Below are 12,260 nucleotides of genomic sequence, written 5' to 3'. Positions count from 1 at the left end.
TTCCTGAATTACACCACAGAAATTAGCAGTCCTGAAGGTGGAAAGCCAGGCTAAAAACCAAAACCAAGTGATGCAACAACACGTTCTCTGATACAGCCGGGAAGACTGAAAGTTGTTGAGTTGTAGCCCTGATGGTATAAAGATAAACAGATGAGAAGTTCTGGAAGTAGAAGTAGTATTTTATTAATCCAAGAAGAATACTTAATAACTAAGCTTTCAAAAGTACAACTACTTTCTTAGTTGAACAACCCATATGGTCTATTTTTTCATACCACAAAATTGAGTAATAGATAAGAATTTGCTTTTGTTTAAACTCCTCACAAAACTGGAATGTTTCTGTTTGCAGGCAGAACCCAGGGGAAGGAAAACAGCAAACAGGTTTACGTACTGGATGCCTAACTTTGGGGACCAGAGGTTTCCAAAGCCTTGCGACATACATCTACAAATACTTTGAGCATAAAATCACACAAATACATTTCTTAAGCAATTAAGTTAGTACATTCGTGAAGAATCAAAGGACAACAATCTCCAAAAGCTATTAGTGAACTTTAGCTACTTCTTGAAATTCAGCCATATAACTTTTTGCTCATTAAAAGAGCATGCATACGGTGTGATATAACTATGGTCTCATTGTCCTGGATTTTCAGATGAGTAACATTTGGGGAAATTGTGCATTTGAGCCTTCATGGTGTTATATCTTAAAAAGATAAACGAGAGGTAACTCTAATCCTGTTTTGGTTGGTACAAGACCCTGAGGTTAAAAGGTCACTGTAGCAGAGTTAAAGAACTCTGCTGAAGCTAACGGAACTAATAAAGCACTTACTCAGCGTCACAACCTGGGCAATTCCTCTGCAGAAAGAGCCTTGACAAAGAACTTTGACAACAGATTAACAAAAACGAACACGCTTCATTTCTACTTCCATAAAAGATACCGCTACGAATAATTAAAAGCCACCAAAACATTGTTATCAGCTTGTTTAATGGAGAACAGATATAGCCCATTTTACCCACATGACTCATCCCTTTAAGGCTTAACAGGAGCAACGCTTTTTGAGTTCCCTTGTTGGCTTAGAATGCCACAACTGGAGAGATGCAATACGCATCTTGCAACTTCCGACATTAAAGGAAGAAAAAAATAAGTCCAGTATCTTTCAAAAAAAGGCCAATGTTAACTCTGAACACATAGGGACCACTACAACAGTTCACACACAAACAAACCTAAAACCACCTACAGTCAAAGAACCTAGATCTAAAAAATAGCTGTCATTTCTCAGTTATTTGCTTAACTTAATACTATCACAAAAATTGGTTGCTTGAAAATCGACAGTTAAAAAAAATCTTTCAAAGTAAACCCACATAATATAAAGACTACACTATTTCTGAGACAGTTTCATGGTTTTCAGCAAGAATTACAGGGCTAAAGGTGACTACATATTTAAACCGACTAGTGACTCAAAGTGCCACTGCTAATGAGCTCAATAAATGCTATAATTAACACTGTAATGGTGCATTGTCATTATTCCTAAAATAATTAGGTAGAAGGTAAACTTATCTAGTACACTGAAGTCAACGATCAACTGTTTCAAATCTTGATTTTACTATTAATCTTTTATACTAAGACACACAGTTTACTCTAGAGATACAGAAGTTAGCATAAACAGATTAGAATAGTCTCATCTGTATTTCTGTATCCACAAAAGAATGATGCACATCACAATTTAATAAGACACTGCAAAGTATTTAATAGTGAAAAGTTTTCAAAATACACAGTGCTCTATGCAAATACAAAAGAACACTGAAAAGGTTAAGTTTTAGTATGATCTGTCACCTACACACTAGCATGAAATTCTGACTCTGCCGAAGTCAACAGTAGAACTCTCATTTATTTCATCGCTGGCCATGATTTCCTCCCTGGACCTTTGCTACTCGTCAAACATAGCTTCGTACCTTTGGCCTTAAAACCTGCAGAAACTACATTCAGCTTCTTTTACCCTGCCTTTGAATGCCAGAGAAGAGATTCCACATGGTTCCGAATTCTAGTTCCCGAAACCCGCATTCGTCACTTTGGAATGCAAAGAAATGCAAATAAACTTAAAAGAACACTGTATCCCTGACTTCAGCCTATGATCAACACAGGGATAAAGTATGTGAAAGGGATCTAACTCCTTATTATAAAAATAGGTCCAACTGCAGTTCAATTCAGCTTGCGAGAAAGCAGCTATGAAGAATTTCTGATATACGCCTGAACCAACAATGTCTGGAAGAACTTGGATCTCCTGTTCCTAACCACTTTGCCTGCTAAAGAGAAAAAAAAAAAATAGTGTGACCAAAAGCCCAGACTGCATTCCAGAGGTCTAGGAATAGCTTGTTTTCCTATTTGCAGTAGGTAAATTTAAAGTCTATGAGGCATTCCTCTGGTTTTTAAGGATGTCTCCGATTTCTCCTCAAAAATTCACTTTGCTTCTCTTTTTCTCCATTTAAAAATTTTACTTTCCCTAAAACTATAAGCTTTGTTACAGCAAATATTTTTCAGAGTGAATTTTGAAAAAACATTCAGTCGTCTTTCTGATCCTGTCACGGCCCTTGGTTTTGGTTTACAGGCTTTATTTCTTCATATTTTCTAGGAAACTGAAGTTTGTGATTTACGGATTTGTGTAATACAACGGCACAACAGTAAACCGCACTTTGCAAGATATCTTTTTTTCTGTTGCATAAGCGATTTCTTTTAAATGTAAGCTGAATACTGCCATTCCAACAAGTCTAAACTATAAAAGGAGAGGTTATAAGGTGTTTGAAATTACATCCTGAGGGCTCAATTTAGAAGCTTCTCTTCACATTCTTTTGATTTATGTGCTTCATTATTGAAACGTCTGCTAGAGTTCTCTTTCTCTTCCTTGATAAAGGCTTCAAAGAAATACATGCTTGAACTCCTAAATATATTAAACTAATTTAAATTATCTTAAAACACCCAGTGACTGCTCAGCAAACCAGAAAAAGCAGATTGTGCTTCTGGAAATAACCTGCTATCTAGTCAGTGAACTGCACACGTAATCAATTTAAAAATAAACACATCTAATGAGAGAGTATCATCAATACCTGTAATTTGAGTTTGCTAGGGATTGTTAAAGCACTACAGTTACCTAGCAGCATGAAACTAAAATTAAAAAAAAAAAAAAACTAAAAATTCAGTACCTCTTAAAAAAAAAAAAAAAGGGTCTTGTCACATCTATCTCATTATTTATGCCCTTATATCTGTGGGGAAGGGGAGGAAGCAAATATTTATGCACCTTCCACAATGACACAATTCAGATGTGCAATTCAAATCTGTAACCTGAACAGCTTATGGTATTGTTTTAATTAGCAACTGATGGATCTAAGTTTGTTAACTTAATGAAAAATAAAATGTAAATGCAGCATTTCTGCCTCTAGCTCAGTTCTCCCACAGAATTTTTAAAAATTAAAAACAGATTTCAAATAGCTGATGCCTTAACTTAAAAAAAAAAGTTATACACAGAAAAGCCATCCTTAACGTAGCTATCTTTTGGACTCTAAATGAAGAAAGACAATTTAAATCTGTTTCTTAGCATGCTATCTTAATTACAAATCAAATCAAAATCCTTATTTTCAAATCAAGTAATTCATACTGATTACTTACTGTCAAAAACAATGCCAGTCTTGTAAACAATCTCTTTGTATCCTACTGATTCATCCTATTGTTAATACAGGATGACTCAAAATAGATCAATTTTATGCACATACTAAAACATATACATCCTGCAAATATAAAAACTACTCTGGAAAAATCATTTTTGAGATAACTGAAATGGCAGGATTATAGGAGAAATAACTCAGTACCACCTTAGGACAACTCTGAGAAAAGCCAGATACTCAGAGAACGTCCATATTTCAAAGATGTTTAAGGATGAATAATAATAATTAAAAGAGCTTTAACTTTTCATCATCAGAGAGAACAAAAACATTTCATTCCAGGAGCTGCGAGCCTAGAACTATCTCCTGTCTGCACCCCTGCTTTTGGACAACCGAGAATCACTTATTCGGCTGTCTCAGCTGGTCTGTGAATTACCCACCTTCAGCAGCACTGCAGAACTTGTTGCACTGAGCTTTGGGAAACTGGCATTCCTGCTAAACAGACCTTTTTGCAGCCTGGGTTTAGCCCCCTACGCGGGCAGCCTGTAGAAACTCTGCAGTCTGTGGTTCTACACGAAGCAAATCAATCTTCGCCTTAGTAAAACAACAAAGGTTTCAAAAAGTTGCAGATACAAGCATACAACTGTGAAACTGGCAACATTAGACGATTCCAGGTGACTTAGCTATCTTGAATCATGATGTTGATCACATTCTTAGTATTTCCAAAACTGAAACAGTACTGGAGTTACCCAGTATTTCTTGACGCTTCTCAAGTCTCTTGGCAGGACTCACTGCTCTGTGCTATTTTTAAGAACTCCAGCCACAAATACTGTGGGCACCTACCTGCGTGCACAGCGCCACAATGAACAGGCGTAGCTGTTTGAAACGCCTGAGCCTCTGCGGACACTTAACGTGTTTCCTCTGAATACAAGACAAAAAGTCACTGCTCAGCTCCCATTCTTTATATGCTACTTTGGGCTTAGCTCGTTCAAATTCCTCAGTCTTCTTGCTAGATCCACATTTCATGTGATCACATACAATGTAAGCAGTGATGAGTAAACACTGCAAGCTCCCCAATGTTCACCTGCAGACAAAAGATCTAAGTGAAGACCACCTCGTTTCTGTCCTGCTTGGGTAACCAAAGGATACAAAAGTCCTGTGATCTCTCCCTGGGTTTTTGCTGGTCAGCCAGCATTCCCTCTTGAGACAGGTCCCTGTTCTTTCGGGGGAAACGGTTGAATTGTCCATAGGTACTTTCTAAATATGCAGCTTGCCTGCCAAGGAAGGGAGGTAACGCTGGATTGCTATCAACAATCAACTTCCTTTTTATTTTAGCCAGCAAATTCTCCTCACGAAACAGGGCAGCCTTAGCTCATATGTCATGTTTATGTGTGTATGTATACATACATATATAAAAATATATATAATATCAACATCATATATACACATCACTTCAGACAGGGCACTATGGAGAAACCTGAGGGCCAACTTCAAAAAAAAATGCTAGAAAGCATACCCCCTTCCCCCTGCCTTTGGCCACTGAGCATGGGCATGAAAATACTGCTATCCCACAGATAAGCACAGATGAAAGACACTAAGCATGGAGAGAAGCCTCTATTTCATCCCATGCCTCTAACTGCAGGCAGCATTACGTTCACGTTACAGCCACTTGTTCCTCTTTTTTTCCCCCCTCATGGTGGGACCCTAACCTTTGCCTCATCGTGTGATAGATCCCATCAGATGAATCCTTGAAGTGCAGCATGATACTGGTAGGTTTGACTTTCTCAGCCTGCAACTCACACATCCATGTCCAAAGGGCATTTTCTCTTGGAAGAAGCAGAAGAGATGGAAAGAGAGATGACAGGGGTTTTCCTTCTTTCTCTCTCCTTTTCTCTGCTTTGTTTTTCCTTGAAGGCATAGGCTAATATTTTCATCAAATCTAGTTTGTAACACTCAAGATAATCACCATGGGCCTTTACAACCAAGGAACATGAAAACAGACAGAGATTTCATGTATGCCTGGTTTATGCGTGGAATTCTTAAAATAAATGAATAAATAAATAAATACAATTTGAGATTATGAAGTTGTGAAGGAGGTTCAATACTTTCTCTTTTCTTTCCTCATTTGTGTCTTTGAAAGGAGGACAAGTCCTGAGAAAGGTGCTGAGTACTACAGTATCCGCAAGTCCATATGCATCAGGTTTCCCTGTGTGTTCTGCTCTGCTAAAGCCAGTGGTCTTTCTATCGTGAGGCTATCCGGGGAGCAAAAGGCTTCCTTTGCCCTATTTGCTGTGGGGATTGCCTTGGTATGCCTGCCATTACTCAATACAGAGATCTTCGCTTGCTGTGGCAGGGGACAGGAAGGAGCAAATGCGCAGAAACTAACAGATCTCTTCGTCAAAGCTCCCAAGATGGCGCACCTTTGCCAACACAGTTTTTCTTAGTGGGCTGATAATCCCACATGCCTGATGATTTCTTTCCCAGTATGCTATGCACACAGCTCATTAGGAACCTGGGCCTGCAATTTAGTCAGTCAGGCACATCAGACTTGGCTGCCAGACTGCACTGTGTTTGCAACGAAGGGCCTGCAGGATGTCCATATGTTGTATGGGCGGCACGTATGGCTTTACAGAACAGTGCCTACTGATCATTTGATTTCTTAGCTGTGGCTTCTACGAACACTAGTATTTTTTGTATGAAACAAACTAATCTGCATGCAAACTCTGACGATTTTTTCATTGTATCTAGGCTTGTTCTTTAAACTAATTTAAAAAACAACCATAAATATACCGTGCAATAATTACAACATGTTTAAACTGTAAAACAGAGGATTTTTTTTTTTTTTTTTAGTAAAATAGGAAGGATGGAAGAGAAACAGGAAGGAATAGACAAGCCAGGAGCTGACACTTGACCTTCATCATGCAGGCACACTTTATTTCTTCAATTCTATATAACAAGTTCTGGCAGAAATAAAATGATATTTTTGGGAGACCACCGCTGAAATACATAGCTTAATCTGAAACTAATATTTACCCGAGTTACTTAACCATGGCCAAAATCAGCTATGACTCCCCATAACCTACACCATGTATTTACAAATACAGCTGATCTGAAAGCTTGTACTAAGCACACAAAAGGCTTTAAAAGTAAATATTTTATAGCAAGCACTATCATGTTAAGAAGAAAAAGGTTTTAAGAACCTGTGTATTGCGTGTTCAATATAGGCAGAAAAGTTTTGCAAATATTTTCTATTATTATAGCTGCATCATACTCTGTGTACCAGCAGGACGTTTAATTAGAATATAAACTGCTACCGATATGAGTCATTAGTATTTCAGAACTTTATGAATATTATCAAGAGAAGCAAATTTAGCAATGCCACACCAAGAGTAGTAATTTGCCAAGCAACTTGACAACTGCTATGTACAGAGCCTTATAATCTACCCTTCTCAACATCAAAAAGGAGCTGTGACTTTGAACAATACTTGTGGTAAGAGAAGCATTTAACAGGCATTGCCAAAGAATTTTGCATTTACAATACTGCAGCCACCAAATACTGAACAGAAATAAATTCGTGACAATTGCTAGTTTTTATTGTTGCTTTGGTTTCATTTAGCCTGGAGAAATCCACTTCTCTTCCCCCCCACCCCCCCCTTTTTTTTTTTTTCCTGTATTAAGAGAAAGCAACAGAGCATTCAAGTATTTTCTAAATGGCATGATCTAAGTAAAATGGCAATGGGTAATTTTTTGTCTTATAAATGCATTGTCTACAGTGTAACCTAACAAACTGAAAAATATGCCTACTAAGCTTTGTACCTCTAAGCCCAGGTGCATAAATCTTATAGCATTCTGGACATGTTTCCTAACATTTGCTGAGAAGAAGCTTTTAGCTTAAAAGATTCAAGCCAAAACTTGGCACACTTGGTCTTGTTTCAAGAAGGAAACTTTCTTTTGCCAAACTTCAAAAGGAACGGATTTTAACATTTCCAGCTTGGAAGAAAAAAAAAAAAAAGAGATTCTTTTTATGATTAAATAACTTTAAAAAAAGAACACCTAAACAAACAAAAACACAACCACTTCATGTTTTAAAACTCTGGTATACCTTAAGGAGGACGAATCGTTTTGCTTAAAGACAATTAAATTAATTGAAAATATTGCAGAGTGCCCACGAAGCACGACATTTTTAAAAAGGGAGCATAGCCAATACAAGCAAAGAGTGCTCATTTTAATTTGAGAATCATCAGCTTGTTCCCATGACTACTTTTTAAACAATTGTAAGCTCTACACTTCCTTAGAACAACCTTATTTACTATGAACAACATTAAAATGGCTGCTCAAAGGAAAAGCTACTCGGAAGCACTTACAAACAAGAACAATGATTAGCAGTGACTGCTGTTTTAAACTTTAAAAAACAAACATGTACTGTATTATCTGCTGTTTATTTGCATTTTAACAGTTACCTTTTTCAGAACGTTGTTATTACTACTATTACAGTGTAACCCTTAAATGTCCCAACCAGGATTCAAACCTTATCATGTGAAACACTTCAAAAAACAGCAAGACAGAATCTACACTGCAAGGCTCATACAGGTCAAATACATACAGCAAGAAGCAGGAATGAAAAAATAGGAGCTCCAAGAGATTTCCCAAAGCCAAACAGCAGATGAACAAAAATTCAGCCACCAGACCTCTTCCTAGCTCATTTTTATAAGTAATTTCTTTCATTTTCAACTATGACAAATCCAGACAAGTAAATATCAGTTAAGTACATAATAGCTAGAACATGTCATCCTTGTATGAATAAACTGTGTATCATACAGAAAAGGTAGCTGGAGCTCATGTTACAGGGAAGGATTAACACACCAACATCCTGCTAGTAGCTCTGCCCTGTCAGAGTGACCTAGGTGTTGCGAATATTGCAGGAACTCTAGGTCTCAGGTAGCTTGTACTTATCTGACCATATCTTATCTTACCCTTGGATAGAGATCACAGAACCACAGAATGTTTGAGGTTGGAAGGCACCTCTGGAGATCACCTAGTCCAACCTCCCTGCTCAAGCAGGGACCTCTAGAGCATATTGCCCAGGATCGCATCCAGGCGGGTCTTGAATATCTCCAGGGAAGGAGACTCCACTACCTCTCTGGGCAACCTGTGCCAGTGCTCAGTCACCCTCACAGGAAAGAAGATTTTCCTCATATTCAGACGGACCTGCCTGTGTTCCGGTTTGTGCCCGTTGCCTGTCGTCCTGTCACTGGGTACCACTGAGAAGAGTCTGGCCCCGTCCTCTTGACACCCTCCCGTCAGATACTTGGACACATTGATGAGATTCCCCCCTCAGTCTTCTCTTCTCCAGACTGAACAGGCCCAGCTCCCTCAGCTTCTCCTCACATGGCAGATGCTCCAGTCCCTTCATCTCAGCAGCCTTTCGCTGGATGTGCTCCAGGAGTGCCATGTCTCTCTTGTACTGGAGAGCCCAGAAGTGGGCCCAGTACTCCAGGTGAGGCCTCACCAGGGCTGAGGAGAAGGGCAGCATCACCTCCCTCCACCTGCTGGCAACACTCTGCCTCATGCACCCCAGGACACCACTGGCCTTCTTGGCCACAAGGGCCCATTGCTGCCTCATACTTAACTTGTTGTCCACCAGGACTCCCAGGTCCTTCTCTGCACAGCTGCTTTCCAGCAGGTCAACCCCCAGCCTGTACTGGTGCCTGGGGTTATTCCTCCCCAGGGGCAGGACCCTGCACTTGCCTTTGTTGAACTTCAGGAGGCTCCTCTCTGCCCAGCTCTCCAGCCTGTCCCGGTCCCTCTGAAGGGCAGGCAGCACAGTCTTCTGGTGTGTCAGCCTCTCCCTCCCAGTTCAGTATCATCAGCAAACTCGCTGAAGCAAACTTGCACTCTGTCCCTTCCTCCAGGTCACTGAGGAATATGCTGAACAACACTGGACCCAGGACTGACCCCTGGGGGACACCTCTAGCTACAGGCCTCCAGCTAGACTCTGCATCACTGACCACAACCCTCTGAGCTCTGCCATTCAGCCAGTTCTCAGTCCTCCTCACCGTCCACTCATCCAACCCACACTTCCTGAGCTTGCCTAGGAGGATGTGATGGGAGACAGTGTCCAAAGCCTTGCTGAAGTCCAGGTGGACAACATCCACTGCTCTGCCCTCATCTACCCAGCCAGTCATCCCGTCATAGAAGGCTATCAGATTGGTCAAGCATGATTTCCCTTGGGTGAATCCATGCTGACTACTCCTGATCACCTTCTTGTCCTCCACGTGCTTAGTGACGACCTCCAGGAGGAGCTGTTCCATCACCTTGCCAGGGATGGAGGTGAGGCTGACAGGCCTGGAGTTTCCTGGCTCCTCCTTCTTGCCCTTTTGGAAGACTGGGGTGACACTGGCTTTCTTCCAGTCCTCAGGCACCTCTCCTGATCTCCAGGACCTTTCCAAGAGGATGGAGAGTGGCCTAGCGATAACATCCGCCAGCTCCCTCAGCACTCGTGGGTGCATCCCTTCGGGGCCCATGGATTTATGGATGTCAAGTTTGGACAAAAGATCTCTAACCCGATCCTCCTCAACCAAGGGAGAGTCTTCCTTTCTCCAGCCTTCATCTCTTGTCCCCAGGGTCTGGAATTCCTGAGGACTGGCCTTAGCAGGAAAGACTGAAGCAAAGGCAGCATTCAGCAACTCTGCCTTCTCTGTATCCTTCGTCACCAGGGCACCCGCCCCATTCAGCAGCGGGCCCACCTTTTCCCTAGTCTTCCTTTTGCTATGGATGTATTTGAAGAAGGCCTTCTTGTTGTCCTTGACATCCCTTGCCAGATTTCATTCCAACTGGGCCTTAGCCTTCCTTGTCGCATCCCTGCGCACTCTGACAGTGTCCCTATATTCCTCCCAAGTGGCCTGTCCCCTTTTCCACATTCTGTACACTTCCTTCTTCTGCTGGAAGTCCTTCTTCCTTCTTCTTTTGCCAGGAGTTCCTTGCTCATCCATGCAGGTCTCCTGCCCGCTTTGCTGGACTTCTTACTCAGAGGGATGCACCGATCTTGAGCCTGGAGGAGGTGATGCTTGAATATTAACCAGCTTTCTTGGACCCCTCTTCCTTCTAGGGCCCTACCCCATGAGATTCCTCTAAGTATGTCCCTGAAGAGGCCAAAGTTAGCTCTCCTGAAGTCCAGCGTTGCAATCCTACTCATTGCCCTGCTCCCTACTCCTAGGATACTGAATGCTACCATCTCATGGTCACTGCAGCCAAGGCTGCCCCCAACCTTCACATCTCCAACTAGACCTTCTTTGTTCGTTAGTACAAGGTCTAGCATTGCACCTCTCCTCGTTGGCGTCTCCACCACCTGGGTCAAGAAATTATCATCAATCCTCTGCAGGAACCTCTTTGACTGTGCCTAGCTGTGCTGTCTTGCCAACAGATGTCAGGGTGGTTGAAGTCTCCCATGAGAACCAGGGCCTGTGATCGTGAGGCTACTTCCAGCTGTCAGTAAAAGGCCTCATCGATGACTTCCTCCTGGTCAGGTGGCCTGTAGTAAACCCGCACAACAGTGTCACCCATGTTACCCTGCCCTTTAATCCTTACCCATAGGCTCTCAACTTGCTCTTCATCCACCCCGAGGCAGAGCTCCATACATTCTAGTTGCTCCCTCACATAAAGAGCAACTCCACCACCTCGCCTTCCTGGCCTGTCTTTCCTAAAAAGCACATAGCCATCCATGATAGCATCCCAGTCACGTGAACTATCCCACCATGTCTCTGTCACTGCAATGAGATCATGGCCCTGCGACTGCACACAGATCTCTAACTCTTCCTGTTTATTCCCCATGCTGCGTGCATTGGTATACAGGCATTTCAGAGAGCCAGTCAAGCATGCAAGCTTCCCAGGAGAGGTGCAAGAGGATCCTCCATAGCCATGTTCCACGCTGTCTCCCCTGGCTGTATGCACCCACTGGAGGCATCCTGACTGGAGCGGTGTTTTACTGACTCCCCTGCCACTATAGCACTCCCTTTCCCCCATCTCGCCTAGTTTAAAGCCCTCCTTACCAAGCTGGCCAACCTGTTGGCAAAGACGCGCGTACCCCGCTTGGTAAGGTGGATTCCCATCGCTCCCCATCAGCTGTTGATCTTCAAACAGGGTCCCACAGTCATAGAAACCAAAGCCCTGTTGCCAACACCAGCAGCGCAGCCAGTTGTTCACTTGGAAAACTCGTCTGCTCCTCCTCCCGTCCTTTCCCCTCACAGGCAAGATTGAGGAGAAAACGACCTGGGCTCCCAGACCCTTGACCACCATTCTCAGAGCTCTGAAGTCCCGTTTGACGGTTTCCAGTTTGCCTTTCGTGTCGTTAGCACCCACACGGAAGATCAGCAGAGGGTAGTAGTCCGACGTGTGGACGAGCCTTGGCAGTCTTTCCAGGACATCTCTTATTCGAGCCCCTGGCAGGCAGCAAACCTCTCTGGACAAGAGGTCAGGTCGGCAGATAGGTGTGTCTGTCCCCTGCAGCAGGGAGTCACCCACAACAATCACTCGCTGCTTCTTCCGGCTGTTCCTGCACGGCACAGGGTCTGCCAGGCCAGTTGCCTCCCTTGGAGCCATGCTGAGCTCCTCCT

General features: G+C 42.5%; 1 protein-coding gene across 10 annotated transcripts in view; it reads right to left on the bottom strand.

The window, feature by feature from the left end:
- LTBP1 (latent transforming growth factor beta binding protein 1) overlaps nucleotides 1–12,260 on the bottom strand; it is a 223,123-nt gene that overhangs the window by 172,485 nt on the left and 38,378 nt on the right. The window contains exon 1 of one of the 10 annotated variants that reach the window (XM_068939418.1): nucleotides 4,089–4,105. The exons of the other annotated variants lie outside the window; for them this stretch is intronic. The gene's annotated coding sequence lies outside the window, so the exon portion shown is untranslated. Of the gene's footprint in view, nucleotides 1–4,088; nucleotides 4,106–12,260 lie in introns of those variants that run through there. 10 annotated transcript variants of the gene reach the window in all.

The sequence above is a fragment of the Struthio camelus genome, chromosome 3, assembly GCF_040807025.1.
Source record: "Struthio camelus isolate bStrCam1 chromosome 3, bStrCam1.hap1, whole genome shotgun sequence".
Lineage (NCBI taxonomy): Eukaryota > Metazoa > Chordata > Aves > Struthioniformes > Struthionidae > Struthio > Struthio camelus.
The sequence above is the reverse complement of the archived record's forward strand: the minus strand, read 5'-3'. Positions and strand labels throughout refer to the sequence as shown.